The sequence below is a fragment of the Drosophila miranda genome, chromosome XL (assembly GCF_003369915.1).
Source record: "Drosophila miranda strain MSH22 chromosome XL, D.miranda_PacBio2.1, whole genome shotgun sequence".
In the NCBI taxonomy this organism is placed as follows: Eukaryota; Metazoa; Arthropoda; class Insecta; order Diptera; family Drosophilidae; genus Drosophila; species Drosophila miranda.
Genome location: NC_046673.1, coordinates 4,966,481 through 4,982,878, shown reverse-complemented (window position 1 = coordinate 4,982,878; position 16,398 = coordinate 4,966,481). Strand labels below are relative to the sequence as shown.

The 16,398-nt window shown below is 46.2% G+C and overlaps 1 non-coding gene across 1 annotated transcript; it reads right to left on the bottom strand.

Annotated features, from left to right (window-relative positions):
- Positions 1–100: 100 nt before the first annotated feature.
- Positions 101–219, bottom strand: LOC117186054. The gene has a single exon (XR_004471233.1). It is a non-coding gene; the product is annotated as a 5S ribosomal RNA (ribosomal RNA).
- Between the last annotated feature and the right edge of the window lie 16,179 nt (positions 220–16,398).

The window sequence follows — 16,398 nt, the reverse complement described above, 5'->3', positions numbered from 1 at the left end:
TTAGCCAAAATATAATTAAAGGAAAATAAAAACGAAAAAAGAAAAATAAAAAATGAAAAACGATACGAAAATACGGCAAAAGGCAAAAAGTTGGTGACGAAGCCAACAACACGCGGTGTTCCCAAGCGGTCCTCCATCTAAGTACTAACCGCGCCCGACGCTGCTTAATTTCGGTGATCGGACGAGAACCGATGTATTCAGCGTAGTATGGTCGTTGGCGAAAGCCTGGGAGCTGAACGTTGGTTTTGCTTTGTGTTCTGCCTTCGACTGACCAAAACTAACAATAGGATGTGTTTTTAGTTCGACCGACTAGACTAGGATCTGCTGGCAGGGATTGGATGTGATATGGGGTGCCTGTATTTATGCATTTATTTAGAAAAAGGAAACCAAATGCCGTTCCCCTTCGAATAAAAGTAGTATAAATTTTAATTTTATCCATGTCCCTTAGCCAAAATATAATTAAAGGAAAATAAAAACGAAAAATAAACGAGGGGGAACGTTGTGAGTTGCTGCGGACACCGCAACTCTACAGTTATACCCGATACTAAGTCAGTATGGCTCTCCTCCGGCAGACGCCGCTAATATTGAACGACACGACAAAGAGTGCGTGCGAGAGAGACAGAAAATCAGTCTGAGCGTGACGTCGGGCGCTGCGTAGCCACTGCAAATTGATTTGTTGCTTTTGGCTATACGAATTATCCGATCTGATCCAGATTCCGCAATATGGATAGATATGGTCATTCTCTATGATTCTGCGTTTTTAGTTTTCTCGTATCCTCAATATTGTGGATAAAACAGCTTTTCGTCCTTTGTGGGGTCGGAAGGGGGTAGGTCGAAATTTTGCTATATACGTTTTATAGTGAGATCTAACAGAAGTGCGGATACCAAATTTGGTTACTCTAGCCTTAATAGTCTCTGAGATTTGTGGATGCCCCAGATTTTCGTCCTTTGCGGGGGCGGAAGGGGGTGTGGCGAAATTTTGACACAAAATGGTCAAGGTCCGATATCACAGGAATGTGGATACCAAATTTGGTTGCTCTGGCTCTTATAGGTTCTGAGATCCTTGAACTCATATTTTGCAATTGGCAAAACCGACCATGAAACCTGTGTGTTAGAGAGAGACAGAGCGAGAAAGAATGAAATTGTTTTCTTGATTCTGGCTATAATAATTATACGATCTGGTTCAGATTTTGCACTCTAGAAGATATGGTCATCCTCTACGATTCTGCTTTCTGTTTTCTGTTTTCTCGTATCTTTGAATTTGTGGGTGCCACAGATTTTCGCCCTTCGTGGGGGCGGAAGGGGGCGGGGTAAAGTTTTGAAATATACTTGTAGCAGTGACATATCACAGAAGTCCGGATATAAAACGTCGTTGCTCTAGCTCTTATAGTCTTTGAGCACTAGGCGCTGATAGGGAAGGACAGACGGACGGACGGACGGACGGACAGACAGACAGGGCTCAATCGACTCGGCTATTGATGCTGATCAAGAATATATATACTTTATGGGGTCGGAAACGATTCCTTCTGGACGTTACACACATCCATTTTCACCACAAATCTAATATACCCCAATACTCATTTTGAGTATCGGGTATAAAAAGTGAAATATATCCCTGGCTGTGAAGTATTAATTAAAAATCTACACACTTTCGACGGGGCACCCGTTTGGGTATGTTAAGGTATACATACACTAGTCGGCATAATTATTTTTACGAAGTACAAATCGTGTATATTTTAGCATAACTTTTTTGAGTTAATTAAAAATTTTTGATAAATTATTTTCTTTTAAATATATAACTAATGGAAACTTAAAAATAAGGATAAAAATATATTTTCATTCAAACTTAAAAAGATTTCAATTAATAAGTAATTTCACAGTATGGCATAAGTATTTTACAAGATTGTTTAATTTAAATAACAAAGTTTAAACTTTACAAAAGTGAATGAGTTAAGCAAAATTTAATAAGATATATTCCTTCTTTAGTTTCCATAACTTTTTGGAGTCGCCGTGTTACAGAATCCACTCCATTTTTAAGTATCTCCGGAGATACCGCTTGCCAAAGGGGATTGAGCTCAGAAATGGTCTTTTCTCTCGTTTTGTTGAACGAAACTGTTCACCGTCAAATTAAGAAGTTTAAAAAACAATTGTTTCAGAAATTTAACTATATCAGGTGCCAAGCGTAAAACAACTCGAGCTGAATCCGAGTCCTTCTACGCGCATTTAAAAAAATGTGTGTTCTGAAGCCCCAAATCGCTGCAGACTTCTTCAACTTGACCGCAGAGAACCCAATCAGTTAACGCAGTCCGACGATGTTTAAAGGAATGACATTTTAATACTTATAAGTCCAAGGACGGGACGTTTATAACAAAGGCAAACAAACTAAAAAGACTGGCCTTTGCAAAGGAGTATGTGCACAAGCCAAAGGAGTTCTGGAGAAGCGTTTTGTGGACTGATGAAAGCTCATTTGAGTATTAATCATAAAAAACTAAATATTTCATAAGAATGCCCACAAATCAAAGAAAAAATAAACGGTTTGTAAAAAAGTGAGCCATGGCGGAGGCTCTGTCATGGTTTGGAGATGCTTTGCATACAGTGGGCTAGGAGACTTTATTCCTATCACCAGCTCAATGAACCAGGGCAATTATTTATACACCCTACATGAACACGCATTCCCCTCCGGTAATAGGCTGATTGGAGAGTCATTAATCCTTCAACAGGATAACGCCCCACGCCACAAAGCCCGTATGATTACCACATTTTTGAGGGATGTTTGTGTTACCACCTTGAACTGGCCTCCTCAAAGTCCAGATTTGAATATTATTGAAAACGTCTGGTTTCTTTTAAAATGCAAAAGAACAGTTTCGTTCAACAAATCGAGAGAAAAGACAATTTCTCAGCTCAATTCCTTTTGGCAAGCGGTATCTCCGGAGATCCTTCAAAATTTAGTGGATTCTGTAACACGGCGACTCCAAAAAGTTATTGAAGCTAAAGGAGGAATTTTATTAAATTTTCAAAAATTCTTTATTAAGTCACAAAAAAGTTATGCTTAAAAATACACAATTCTTACTTCGTCAAAATAATTATGCCGACTAGTGTATGTGTGGAATTTGCTTTAGGCAAGAAGTTGTTAGCAGGAGTTGGAGTTGGAGGAGGCTCGTCTTCCGCGACAACCAGCTAGAGTTACAACGGAATTCGCCGGAGCTTTTTGGAGGAGAGGCCAACTAGTGCCCGGCTGACGGCAGCCGCCTCGGCTCGAAAGATCGCTCCGCGTGTGCGTGTGTACCCTGTGCGGAGGGGAGGAGGCAGAAGAAAGTGTGTTCTGCAGTTAGCGTAGTGATTGACCATCGGCAGAGAAGAAGATAAACACCCAGAAAACCAGCATATTTTAATGGAAGAAAAAAATAAGAAGAAGCTACCTTCAGTTAGGCTTCTGAGGGCGAGCCCCTACACACCGGTGCTCGATAAGTACCGGTGATCCGGGAAGAGGAATGCGAAACTGAGCGCAGAGGAATGTGACGGGGCATGAGGGACGGGGAGAAAATAAATATAAAACTACAGCTAAACATAGCTCCACATGCCTGAGCCGCTCGGTTGTCGTTTTATTTTTATACCCGATACTCAAAATGAGTATTGGGGTATATTAGATTTGTGGTAAAAGTGGATGTGTGTAACGTCCAGAAGGAATCGTTTCCGACCCCATAAAGTATATATATTCTTTATCAGCATCAATAGCCGAGTCGATTGAGCCCTGTCTGTCTGTCCGTCTGTCCGTTCGTCCGTCTGTCCGTCTGTTTGTCCCTATTAGCGCCTAGTGCTCAAAGACTATAAGAGCTAGAGCAACGATGTTTTGGATCCAGAATTCTGTGATATGTCACTGCTACAAGAATATTTCAAAACTTCGCCCCGCCCCCACAAAGGACGAAAATCTGGGGGTATCCACAAATCTCAGAGACTATGAGCGCTAGAGTAACCAAATTTGGTATCCGCACTTCTGTTAGATCTCACTTTAAAACGTATATCTCAAAATGTAGCCAATCTGTGGCATCCACAATATTGAAGATAAGAGAAAACTAAAAACGTAGAATCATAGATAATGACCATATCTGACCATTGCTGAATCTGGATCAGATCGAATCATTTTTATAGCCAAAAGGAACAAATCCATTTGCAGTGGCTACGCAGCGCCCGACGTCACGCTCAGACTGATTTTCTGTCTCTCTCGCACGCACTCTTTGTCGTTTAATATTAGCGGCGTCTGCCGGAGGAGAGCCATACTGACTTAGTATCGGGTATAAATGTAGAGTTACGGTCTCCGCAGCAACTCACAACATTCCCTCTCGTTTTTTGTGTGTGCTTAAGGCGAATTGTGTGAGTTAATTTTTTGTGCACTTTTCAGAAGCCCAAATCGGAAGCGCTTCGTCGATGGAGGTTCTTGTAAGTCATTTTTAATTAAATAAATAAATTATCTGCCACCTTTTTTTGTGGCGAATGCTCTAAAGGTTTGTAACGGGGGCACACCCAATTAGTCAGATGAGAAGAGAGGGTATCAAAAGATCATAAATGACTGCTCTCTTCTTGATTTCTTCTTCTTTTTCCTACGTGTCTCGTGCATCACACCTTCTCTTTTGGTGGATCGCTATGCCCAGCTGATTCTCATGCTAAACTTTCTTGTATGTTTTTTGATTTCAATTCATTCAACTTATCTGTTCTTATACATACATATGTATCTAAGCCTCAGCCTCAGCGGCAAAGTTCGAGCTGCTGCTCGAGCTCAACGGCGCGAGCAAAAGCAACACAGCTAAGCTCAAGGAGGATAGCATTTAGGGCATTTAGCAATCAGGTGCAAGAGCGCGGTGGATCGCGTGAACGGGCACAAGGCGGCAACCTGTCAGAGCGATCCGCGGTGTTTCATCTGCACCGCTAACAACAGCAATGAGACGAACCATTATGCGGGTAGCAGGAGATGTCCAGCAGCCAGGAGCGTGCCCAGCTTGCCGGCCCAATAATGAAGGTTATGCAGCTCAACCTCAACCACTGCGCTGCGGCTCAAGACCTGCTGAGCCAATCCATAAGAGAATTGGCAATTGACCTCGCCATCCTCAGCGAGCCATATCAAACTAGGGAGTCCCCTGGGTTCATCTTGGATGCCACCAAAAAGGCCGCGATATGGCTATGCGGGGCCACGCCATTGCAGCTTTCCCTCTCAAGCGCTGCGGCTGGATTTGTGCGCGCTAAGGTCGGAGGTGTGTGGATATACAGCGTCTACCTCGCCCCAAGCCTGACGTTCTCCGAGTTCGCAGGTACTCTAGACAACCTAACGGCTGATGCTAGAGGACGTCACCCAGTAGCCATTGGAGGGGACTTCAACGCGTGGGCTGAGGAGGGGGGAAGCGTGGCGACGAATGCGAGAGGTGGAGCTCTGCTGGAGATCATTGCGCCCCTGGACATCGCGCTCCTCAACGAGGGAAACCAGCATACCTTCTCCAGAGCAGGAATAGGATCTGTCATCGACCTTACATTTGTCAGCAGCTCACTTTTTAATTCATCGGGCTGAAGCATCAGCAGCATCTGCACAGGGAGCGACCACAGGGCAATTATCTGGAACATAGGCCAACAGACGTCTAGCGTAGAGACAGCTGCGCCCAGATGGAGATGCTATCGCGCCGAAACGCTCAATACGGCCCTGTTCACGGAGCTTATGTCCAACCTCACGGCGAATGGAAATGCTGAATGCATGGCCAACCATGTCATGGAGCATCTGGAGGCAGCATGCACTGCCACCATGGTGCAGAGGAAGCACTACGGTCGCCACCACCAACCTGTGTTCTGGTGGAGCGAGGACATTGCCGCGTTACGCCGGGAATGCAACCAAGCTCGACGCCGCTACCAGCGCTCGCGCGGAAGCACTGTTTTTCCGCAATGGCAATCCACGTTTAGGGACTGCAGAAGGGCTTTCAAGGCGGCCATTAGGGATAGCAAACGCCAGTGCTTCCTCAAGTTATGCGACTCTGCGGAGCAGGACCCATGGGGAAGGGCGTACAAGTTGGTGACGAACAAACTTTGCGCCAAGAGGCAGGCACCCCCATCGGACCCCGACACGACAAGATCCATCGTGGAGGAACTTTTTCCGTACAGGGCTGACCACATCGGGGATGTCCGTTGCCTCACACTGCATCCGCACAGACAGACACACATCGAGGAGGTGTCACTCGAGGAAGTCGAACGCGCAGCCAGGAGCATCAGCCCGAACAAGGCTCCTGGGCCGGACTCTATCCCGAACAGAGCCCTCATGCTCGCCCTCTCCACGCGTCCGGACATCTTTGCGAAGCTGCTCAATCAGTGCCTTCGTGAAGAAGTGTTCCCTATGAGGTGGAAAATCCAGAAGCTAGTGCTTATTCCCAAGCCAGGCAAGCCGCCGGGGACAGCGTCGTCGTATAGGCCTATCTGCCTGATCGACACCGCGGGTAAACTGCTTGAGAAGGTGGTTTGCGCGCGGCTGGAACGCTCCATCGCGGAGGCTGGCGACCTCTCACCGCACCAATACGGCTTTCGCAAGGCCCGATCCACGATAGACGCCGTTCGTAAGGTGGTGGACATTGCCTCCGGTGCAATTGACGGCACTTGGTGGAAAGGCGGCGGGAAAGAGTATTGCCTAGTAGTCACTCTAGACATTAAGAACGCGTTCAATACGGCGAGGTGGAGCTGCATCCTAACGGCGCTGGAGAGTTTCGCCACACCCAGGTACCTGCAGCGGATGGTACAAAGCTACTTTGAGAGAAGGCTGCTTTTGTACGACACGCAGGCTGGCACGGAGAAATACGAGGTATCGGCAGGCGTCCCGCAGGGTTCAGTGCTGGGCCCCACACTGTGGAACGCAATGTACGACGGCATCTTGCGACTCAGCCTCCTTCACGGAGTACACATGGTGGGTTTTGCAGACGATGTGGCAGTCCTAGTGGTGGCAAAAGACCTCTCCGTCGTGGAAACGACCTGCAACCAGACGATAGCGCGCATCCAACAGTGGCTGGACCTGGTCGGGCTCGAACTCGCACCCCACAAAACAGAGGCAGTGCTGGTATCCAGCCGGAAGAAAGTCGAGACGGCCAACATCTCAGTGGCAGGTACCCTGGTTTCGTCTAAGCGCGCTATCAAATACCTTGGTGTCCTGGTGGACACACGTCTCTGCTTTCGGGAGCACTTGGCCTACATGGGCACGAAGGCGGCGACCACCAACGGTGCGCTCTCGAGGCTAATGCTGAACACCCGAGGAACAAAGCAATGGCGGCGACAACTGCTAGCGAGTGTCACGAGATCGGTGATGCTTTATGCGGCGCCAATCTGGGCAAAGGCCCTTCAAACAGCGAGCTACGCACGGGGTCTGGCAGCCACGCACCGCCTCTCTTCGATTCGGATCACCAGTGCCTTCCGAACGGTCTCGGACGAGGCAGCACACGTGATCGCGGGCATAGCACCCCTGGAATTCCTGGCGGAGAAACGGTCCACCTACTACCTGGAAACACATCGCAGAGGAATGGACGTGCCTGCGAAAAGGCAGGTACGCATGGCATGCAAACAGGAGAGCCTCAGAAGGTGGCAACAGCGCTGGGACGCGACCACTAAGGGGCGTTGGACCCACCAGCTTATCCCGTCCATCGACGCGTGGGTAAACAGGAAGCATGGGCAGGTCAACTTTTACCTGACTCAGCTCCTCAGTGGTCACGGCTGCTTCCGAAGCTACCTTCGTCGCTTCGGGCATGCGGACTCCGCAGAATGCTCTTGGTGCGGGCACTACGTGGAGGAGGATGCCGAACATGCAATATTTTCGTGTGGCAGGTTCGCAGCGCAGCGCCAGCGGCTAGAAGAAGCGATGGGTGGGGCCGTAGTCAAGCAGAACTTGGTGCCGTGCATGCTCCTGTTCCCGGAAAACTGGGAGGCGACGAGCTACTTCGCGGCGACCATTATGAGGGAACTGCGCGCTGTTGAGCACCAGACAAGAGTCCAGTTAGACTAAACGAAGCCTGCACATGTGTGAAGCATTGCTTCTCGGCCGTACCACACATGTTGGGCTTGCATAGCCTAACTTCTAATATAGTTTGCTTTAAGTATAAAATAAGTTGTAAATACGAGCAATTAAATGGGGGAAAAAAAAGCCTCAGCCTCTTTACTTATTTACTTTACTTTACTCTACTTATTTAAAATTAATTCGTAGCTAACACTCGGGGAAGGGCAAAACTTATGAATACTCTGAATTATAGGAGACCTAAATTATTAGTCATAGGCAATTAATAAATGTTTATAATGTTTAAATAGAAGGGGTCTTGAATCAAAGCATGTGAGCGAGCATTACTCCTAATGAACAGCTGAGGAATTCTTTTTGTTGTCCGTTCCCAAGTGCAGCTTTCGTTTTAGGTGTTGTGCTTTCCGTCCGGTTTTAAATGGCTTATTGACACGCATAAATTTAAGATAATAATAGGGTATGCCTCAGCTTAGGAGCAAGAATAAAAGAACACCACACTCGTGGCCGACAAGCCAGTAGCCGGAAAATTCACAGCGTGCCGGTCCAAGCCGAGAGGACCATCTAGCCTACACTGTGGTTTCACTTTACAAGCATCAGGACCTAGCAACCGAGGAACAAAACCCCCTAACAGATCTGTTAACCATTAAGAAAATCCACTTGGCGATAGACTCCTTTGCGGGCATGAAACCGGACTGGACGGGTTATCCCAGCCACGATGAAGGTTACTAAAGGGGCTATTACCCCATGGCTTTCCGCAGTATACTCAGCATTTCTAGTTATGGGCTATGTCCCTATTCAATGGAGGGATGTGAGTCCCAAGGTTTACAGACCGATAAGCCTTACTGAAAACACTGGAAAAGTTGTTGGACTTACACATCAGAAATGAAGTAGCTTATGACTGATGTCATCCAACCAACATGTCTATACCAAAGGGAAACCGGTGGAGACGGCACTACACTCGGTACTTGCTACCATTGACTCGCCTGATTGCGGGAAAGGCATCACAGTGCCTAATCGCATCAGGAAATATGTCGCCACAAGGATACGGGCATAGTTCAATCGGCAGGGAAATGACCAGATCAACTGATTACATGACCCCCCAAACTTGGCTTGACGTCAAAACAACCACATCTTTGGGACCTGAAGACTGGAAAAAGGGAAGGGACCAAGCTGAGCACCTCAACATATACACAGACGGATCCAAGACGGACGGAGGAGTAGGAGCGGGCTTAAACTGCACAGACCCTGAGATAGGGCTGTCGTATAAGCTACCGAACCGATGCAGAATATTTCAGGCGGAAGTTTTCGCCATCAGGAAAGCAGCAGCAGAGGTCGCTCAGCTTAAAGAGCGCACGATGCGGCCCACCTATTCGTCGTCAGCCAAGCGGCAATAAGATCCATGCAATCGTCCGCGGTCAGTTCCAGAAGTGTCTTGGCGAGCAGGGTGGCACTAGACACCCTAAGCACGACAAAGTCAGTGCGGATCTACTGGGTTCCCAGCCACCAAGGCATCGAAGGAAACGAGCCGGCGGACGTCCTGGCTAAGGAAGGCGTCGGGCTGCCGAATGAGAGTACCGAGAATGTGCCTGTATCCCTTAGAACGCTACAAAGCGAATAAGAGATGCAGGCCAGAACCTCGAAATCATGTGCAAAGAACGCAATGAGAAACTCAGCCACTACCTACTGCACCTACCACGAAAGGACTGCAGATTGTTAATGGGTATACTAACAGGTCACTGCGTGGCTGCGTGCGGCACATGCAACAAAGCTAGGCATCGCCAACAGAGACAGTCGTAGGAAATGTGACGAACCTGGGGTAATCGAAACCCTGAAACATCTCATCCAAAACTGTCCGGCTCTCCTATGGGCAAGGAGAAAATACCTGGGCGCACCATTAATGGCATCACTGGAAGATGCCTCCAAGAAACTACTGGCCTATGCGAAAAACACCTCGATTCTCGAGCACTATAAATTCCTATAAGCAATCTCTTAAGAGAACACTCTACATTTATACTTCTCTTACGCCGCCTCGACACGAGATGAAGAGAGCTTTCTGGAAGAGACGTTCATTTATTCCTTCTCACCGCGCTCACCAGCAGCCAGCGTTCGGACAGTAACGCATAAGGAGAGAGCGATTACTGTTGAAGTCAGCAGTGGAAATCAACGCTTGCGCTGCCAAAAAATTCAATTTTGTTTGCGATCATGGACCGTGTCTATGCCCATGCATTTTTATACCCGATACTCAAAATGAGTATTGGGGTATATTAGATTTGTGGTAAAAGTGGATGTGTGTAACGTCCAGAAGGAATCGTTTCCGACCCCATAAAGTATATATATTCTTGATCAGCATCAATAGCCGAGTCGATTGAGCCATGTCTGTCTGTCCGTCTGTCCGTCCGTCCGTCTGTCCGTCTGTCCGTCCCCTTCAGCGCGTAGTGCTCAAAGACTATAAGAGCTAGAGCAACGATGTTTTGGATCCAGACTTCTGTGATATGTCACTGCTACAAGAATATTTCAAAACTTTGCCGCGCCCACTTCCGCCCCCACAAAGGGCGAAAATCTGTGGCATCCACAATCTCGACGATACGAGAAAACTAAAAACGCAGAATACTAGAAGATGACTATATCTTTAAGAGTGCAAGATCTGAACCAGATCGTATAATTATTATAGCCAGAATCAAGAAAACAATTTCATTCTTTCTCGCCCAGTCTCTCTCTAACACACAGGTTTTATGGTCGGTTTTGCCAATTGCAAAATATGAGTTCAAGGATCTCAGAACCCATAAGAGCTAGAGCAACCAAATTTGGTATCCACACTCCTGTGATATCGGACCTTGGCCATTTTGTGTCAAAATTTCGCAACACCCCCTTCCGCCCCCGCAAAGGACGAAAATCTGGGACATCCACAAATCTCAGAGACTTTTAACTCCTGTTAGATCTCACTATAAAACGTATATCTCAAAATTTCGCCCCACCCCCTTCCGCCCACACAAAGAACGAAAGTCTGTTGCATCCACAATATTGCAGATTCGAGAAAACTAAAAACGCAGAATCATAGATAACGACCATATCTATCAGATTGCTGAATCTGGATCAGATCAGATAATTTTTATAGCCAAGAGGAACAAATCAATTTGCACTGGCTACGCAGCGCCCGACGTCACGCTCAGACTGATTTTCTGTCTCTCTCGCACGCACTCTTTGTCGTGTCGTTTAATATTAGCGGCGTCTGCCGGAGGAGAGCCATACTGACTTAGTATCGGGTATAACTGTAGAGTTGCAGTGTGCGCAGCAACTCACAACGTTCCCCCTCGTTTTGCCTTTGTTTCTAATGCTTCATCTCGTGAACCGATCTCTTCCTACCCCATCCCCACTCTATCCGACTATCCATGAGACCGGCCAGAAACGCCAGAGCGCGATAGCGGAAAAGTAGCGGGATCAGCTCGAATTCTCGGTCGCACGAGGAAGGGGAGAGTGTGCGAGTGGATGGGAAAAGAGAAAAAAAATAGGAAATCGAAGTAGAGTAAAATAATGAAATTAGAATAAGCTAAAGAAAAAAACCTACCTATTAATTCAACTGTAAGGGGTAAAGGGGATTTCGTTTTGCTTTCTTAGGGAAAGTGTGAGTGCAAGTGTCAGTTTACTTATGTACATATGTAGGTACAACGAGGGGGAACGTTGTGAGTTGCTGCGGAGACCGCAACTCTACAGTTACACCCGATACTAAGTCAGTATGGCTCTCCTGCGGCAGACGCCGCTAATATTGAACCACACGACAAAGAGTGCGTGCGAGAGAGACAGAAAATCAGTCTGAGCGTGACGTCGGGCGCTGCGTAGCCAGTGCAAATTGATTTGTTCCTTTTGGCTATAAAAATTATCTGATCTGATCCAGATTCAGCAATCTGATAGATATGGTCATTATCTATGATTCTGCGTTTTTAGTTTTCTCGAATCTGCAATATTGTGGATGCAACAGACTTTCGTTCTTTGTGTGGGCGAAAGGGGGTGGGGCGAAATTTTGAGATATACGTTTATTAGTGACATCTTAAAGGAGTGTGTGTACCAAATTTGGTTACTCTAGCCTTAATAGTCTCTGAGATTTGTGGATGCCCTAGTTTTTCGTCCTTTGCGGGGGCGGAAGGGGGTGTGGCGAAATTTGGACACGATACGGTCAAGGTCCGATATCACAGGAGTGTTGATACCAAATTTGGTTGCTCTGGCTCTTATAGGTTCTGAGATCCTTGAACTCATATTTTTCAATTGGCAAAACCGACCATGAAACCTGTTTGTTAGAGAGAGACAGAGCGAGAAAGAATGAAATTGTTTTCTTGATTCTGGCTATAATAATTATACGATCTGGTTGAGATCTTACATTCTAAAACATATAGTTATCCTCTACGATTCTGCGTTTTTGGTTTTATCGTATCTTTAAAAATGTGGATGCCACAGATTTTCGTCCTTTGTGGGGGCGGAAGTGGGCGGGGCGAAGTTTTGAAATATTTTTGTAGCAGTGACATATCACAGAAGTCTTTGAGCACTAGGCGCTGAAGGGGACGGACAGACGGACAGACAGACATGGGTCAATCGACTCGGCTATTGATGCTGATCAAGAATATATATACTTTATGGGGTCGGAAACGATTCCTTTTGGCGTTACACACATCCACTTTTACCACAAATCTAATATACCCCAATACTCATTTTGAGTATCGGGTATAATTATAACGAGGGGGAACGTTGTGAGTTGCTGCGGAGACCGCAACTCTACAGTTACACCCGATACTAAGTCAGTATGGCTCTCTTCCGGCAGACGCCGCTAATATTAAACGACACGACAAAGAGTGCGTGCGAGAGAGACAGAAAATCAGTCTGAGCGTGACGTCGGGCGCCTCGTAGCCAGTGCAAATTGATTTGTTCCTCTTGGCTATAAAAATTATCTGATCTGATCCAGATTCAGCAATCTGATAGATATGGTCATTATCTATGATTCTGCGTTTTTAGTTTTCTCGAATCTGCAATATTGTGGATGCAACAGATTTTCGTTCTTTGTAGGGGCGGAAGGGGATGGGGCGAAATTTTGAGATATACGTTTTATAGTGACATCTTAAAGGAGTGTGTGTACCAAACTTGGTTACTCTAGCCTTAATAGTCTCTGAGATTTGTGGATGCCTCAGATTATCGTCCTTTGCGGGGGCGGAAGGGGGTGTGGCGAAATTTTGACACAAAATGGTCAAGGTCCCATATCACAGGAGTGTGGATACCAAATTTGGTTGCTCTGGCTCTTATAGGTTCTGAGATCCTTGAACTCATATTTTGCAATTGGCAAAACCGACCATGAAACCTGTGTTTTAGAGAGAGACAGAGCGAGAAAGAATGAAATTGTTTTCTTGATTCTGGCTATAATAATTATACGATCTGGTTCAGATTTTGCACTCTAGAAGATATAGTCATCTTCTATGATTCTGATTTTTAGTTTTCTCGTATCGTCGAAATTGTGGATGCCACAGATTTTCGCCCTTTGTGGGGGCGGAAGTGGGCGGGGCAAAGTTTTGAAATATTCTTGTAGCAGTGACATATCACAGAAGTCCGGATACAAAACATCGTTGCTCTCGCTCTTATAGTCTTTGAGCACTACGCGCTGAAGGGGACGGACAGACGGACAGACGGACGGACGGACAGACGGACAGACAGACATGGCTCAATCGACTCGGCTATTGATGCTGATCAAGAATATATATACTTTATGGGGTCGGAAACGATTCCTTCTGGACGTTACACACATCCACTTTTACCACAAATCTAATATACCCCAATGTTGTGAAATCCTCGATACGAGATTTCAATGTTGAGCAGAAATGCTCTGGGGAATCTTTGCGTTTAATAATGTACTACACGATATAGACAATTCGAGATTTATTCATTTGGACTTCAATCAACTTAAACTTTAATCTTAATCGCGTATAGAGTACAATGTAATGGGTACTACGGGTTTAAGCGCGGCCGGCTGCAACTGCTAATTGTCGTTGTGATTTCGTCGAAACGCAAACGAAGACTCTTCATGGTGATCGGAAACGAGGTTACGCCGCCCTAGCATGAAACGACGCAGTTCTCCGAGTGGGCAATCGCAGTTAGAGCGCTCTCACTCTCTTTGTAGTTTAACCCTTAGAAAACCGTCCATGCCGCCCCCAATACTGGGACCAGTATTAGAAACCAAAGGATGTCACATGTGAATGCTCTGTGAATAAATAAAGTGTTCGTTATGGTACATGTATGGTCGAATAGAGCTAGCAACGGTGGTAGGATTATTCTGAGGTCTGTGGCAACGGTAGCCGACATAGTTTAGAGACCGATCGTTTGTATACGCCTGATGCTGTTTTAACAGTTGCGACTCTGACTAAACTGTCAGCTCCAGGGTGAACTTCTATTATCCTTCCCAGTTTCCACTCGTTGGGTGGCAGTCGGTCATCCTTGACAATTACTAGATCGCTGACTTGTAGATTGTCGGTTTCATGTCGCCACTTTGGACGGGCTTGAAGATGTGATAGCCAATCCGAACTCCAACGTTTCCAAAATTGCCGGATCCTTTTCTGTCCTTCCAGAAATTGGACTGTGAGTGGAACATCCCTTGTCGTTACATCCGGCGGTGCTAATAATGAATCTCCAATAAGAAAATGTGCCGGGGTGAGGACAGCTAGGTCCTCCGGCTCCGCGCTTAGTGGACATAATGGCCTGGAATTTAAACAGGCTTCAATTTGTGTTAGCACGGTAGCAAGTTGTTCGTAGGTCATTTTATATCCTGAAAAGGCTCGATAGAGATGTGTTTTGACAGACTTTACATTTGCCTCCCAAAGGCCTCCGAAATTAGGACTATGCGGGGGATTAAAATGCCATTGGACGTTTCGGGCCGCTAAAGCAGGTATTACAGTTGTGTAATGTATTTGCCAGGTTTGAAGAGCCCGGTCGGCACCAATGAAGTTCGTGCCGCAGTCGCTATACATGTGTTGACAGTAGCCCCGACGCGCGATGAAACGTTGTAGGGCCATGAGAAAGTGTTCGGTGGTTAAGCCCGTGACCGCTTCAAGATGAATTGCCTTTGTAGCCAAACAGATGAAAACTGCGATATACGCCTTGTAGTTTGTGTGTCCACGGAATCTGGATGCTTGAATTTCGAACGCGCCTGTATAGTCCACTCCGGTGGCGATGAATGCACGAGTTGGCGGATTGACTCTATGTAGGGGAAGATCGGCCATCAATTGTGCTGCTGGTTTCGGTCGGTGACGAAAACATCGGACGCATTGTCGAAGAATGCGTTTGACAGTTTGTTTTCCGTTGACTATCCAGAATTTGTGTCGAATAGTGGCCAGCGTTAATTCGGTGCCGCCGTGGAGTGCGAGACGGTGGGCATTACGCACGACGAGATCGGTAAAATGATGATGATTGGGAATGATCATTGGTTGTCGCTGGCTTATCGGAAGGTGCATTGCATTTCGCAGTCGACCTCTGACTCGTAGAATTTGTTGGTCATCTAGAAATGGGGATAATTGACACAACTTGTGTGTGCCCGATAGTGCCTTGTTTCCCTTTGTAGGCCGTCTAACCCGGGAATTGTAGTGACCAATATCGGTGCGTGAGTGAACTGTATAGGTATAAACACACAAACCCGGTGATTTAATGTAACTCTTTTTTATTAGCTGCGCGTCCGTCTCTCACAATCGCCATTTACAAAGTGCCCTCACTCTCTTCTCGATGTTTCTTATCCGATATTTCCCACCGAGTGTATCGATGGTGCGGTAAATACCAATGCGCGCTGTATGCTATTTTAAATACTAGTTGAATGCCTCACTAATTATTACCTTGCTACAATTCGGCCATCCTGACCGGAGTGCTCCTGAACTCCTTACATTTAATTTAGTTTCTAGATAGGTTGATTTATTACAGTTGGGTGTGGTTTACTCTTAATATTCTAAGTTTACGTGTTACAATCATTTTCTTCATTTTGATTCCCTGTGACATTTGCATTATTACCATTTTCAATCCACGGCTTCATATTTGCCACCGCCCAAACTCCTTTATACGGGATCCTTGATTGTTGAAACCCCTCTACATCTTCTAGCAAATACCTATCATTTTTTAACACCTTTGATATCTTATAAGGTCCTTTGAACTTCGGGATAAGCTTTTTAGACACCCCTGTATGAGTGTCGAAATTTCTCACCATAACTAGATCATTATCTACGTACACGTGTGGCTCCCTTCGCTTTGAATTTGTTGCTTGTTTGTTATAAGACTGTATTTTTTCCTGATGAGTGCCTGCTACTGCTCTAATCTTTTCTATATCCCTTGTTGCCCGCTGTTCGGTTAGTTCGTCTAGATGATCT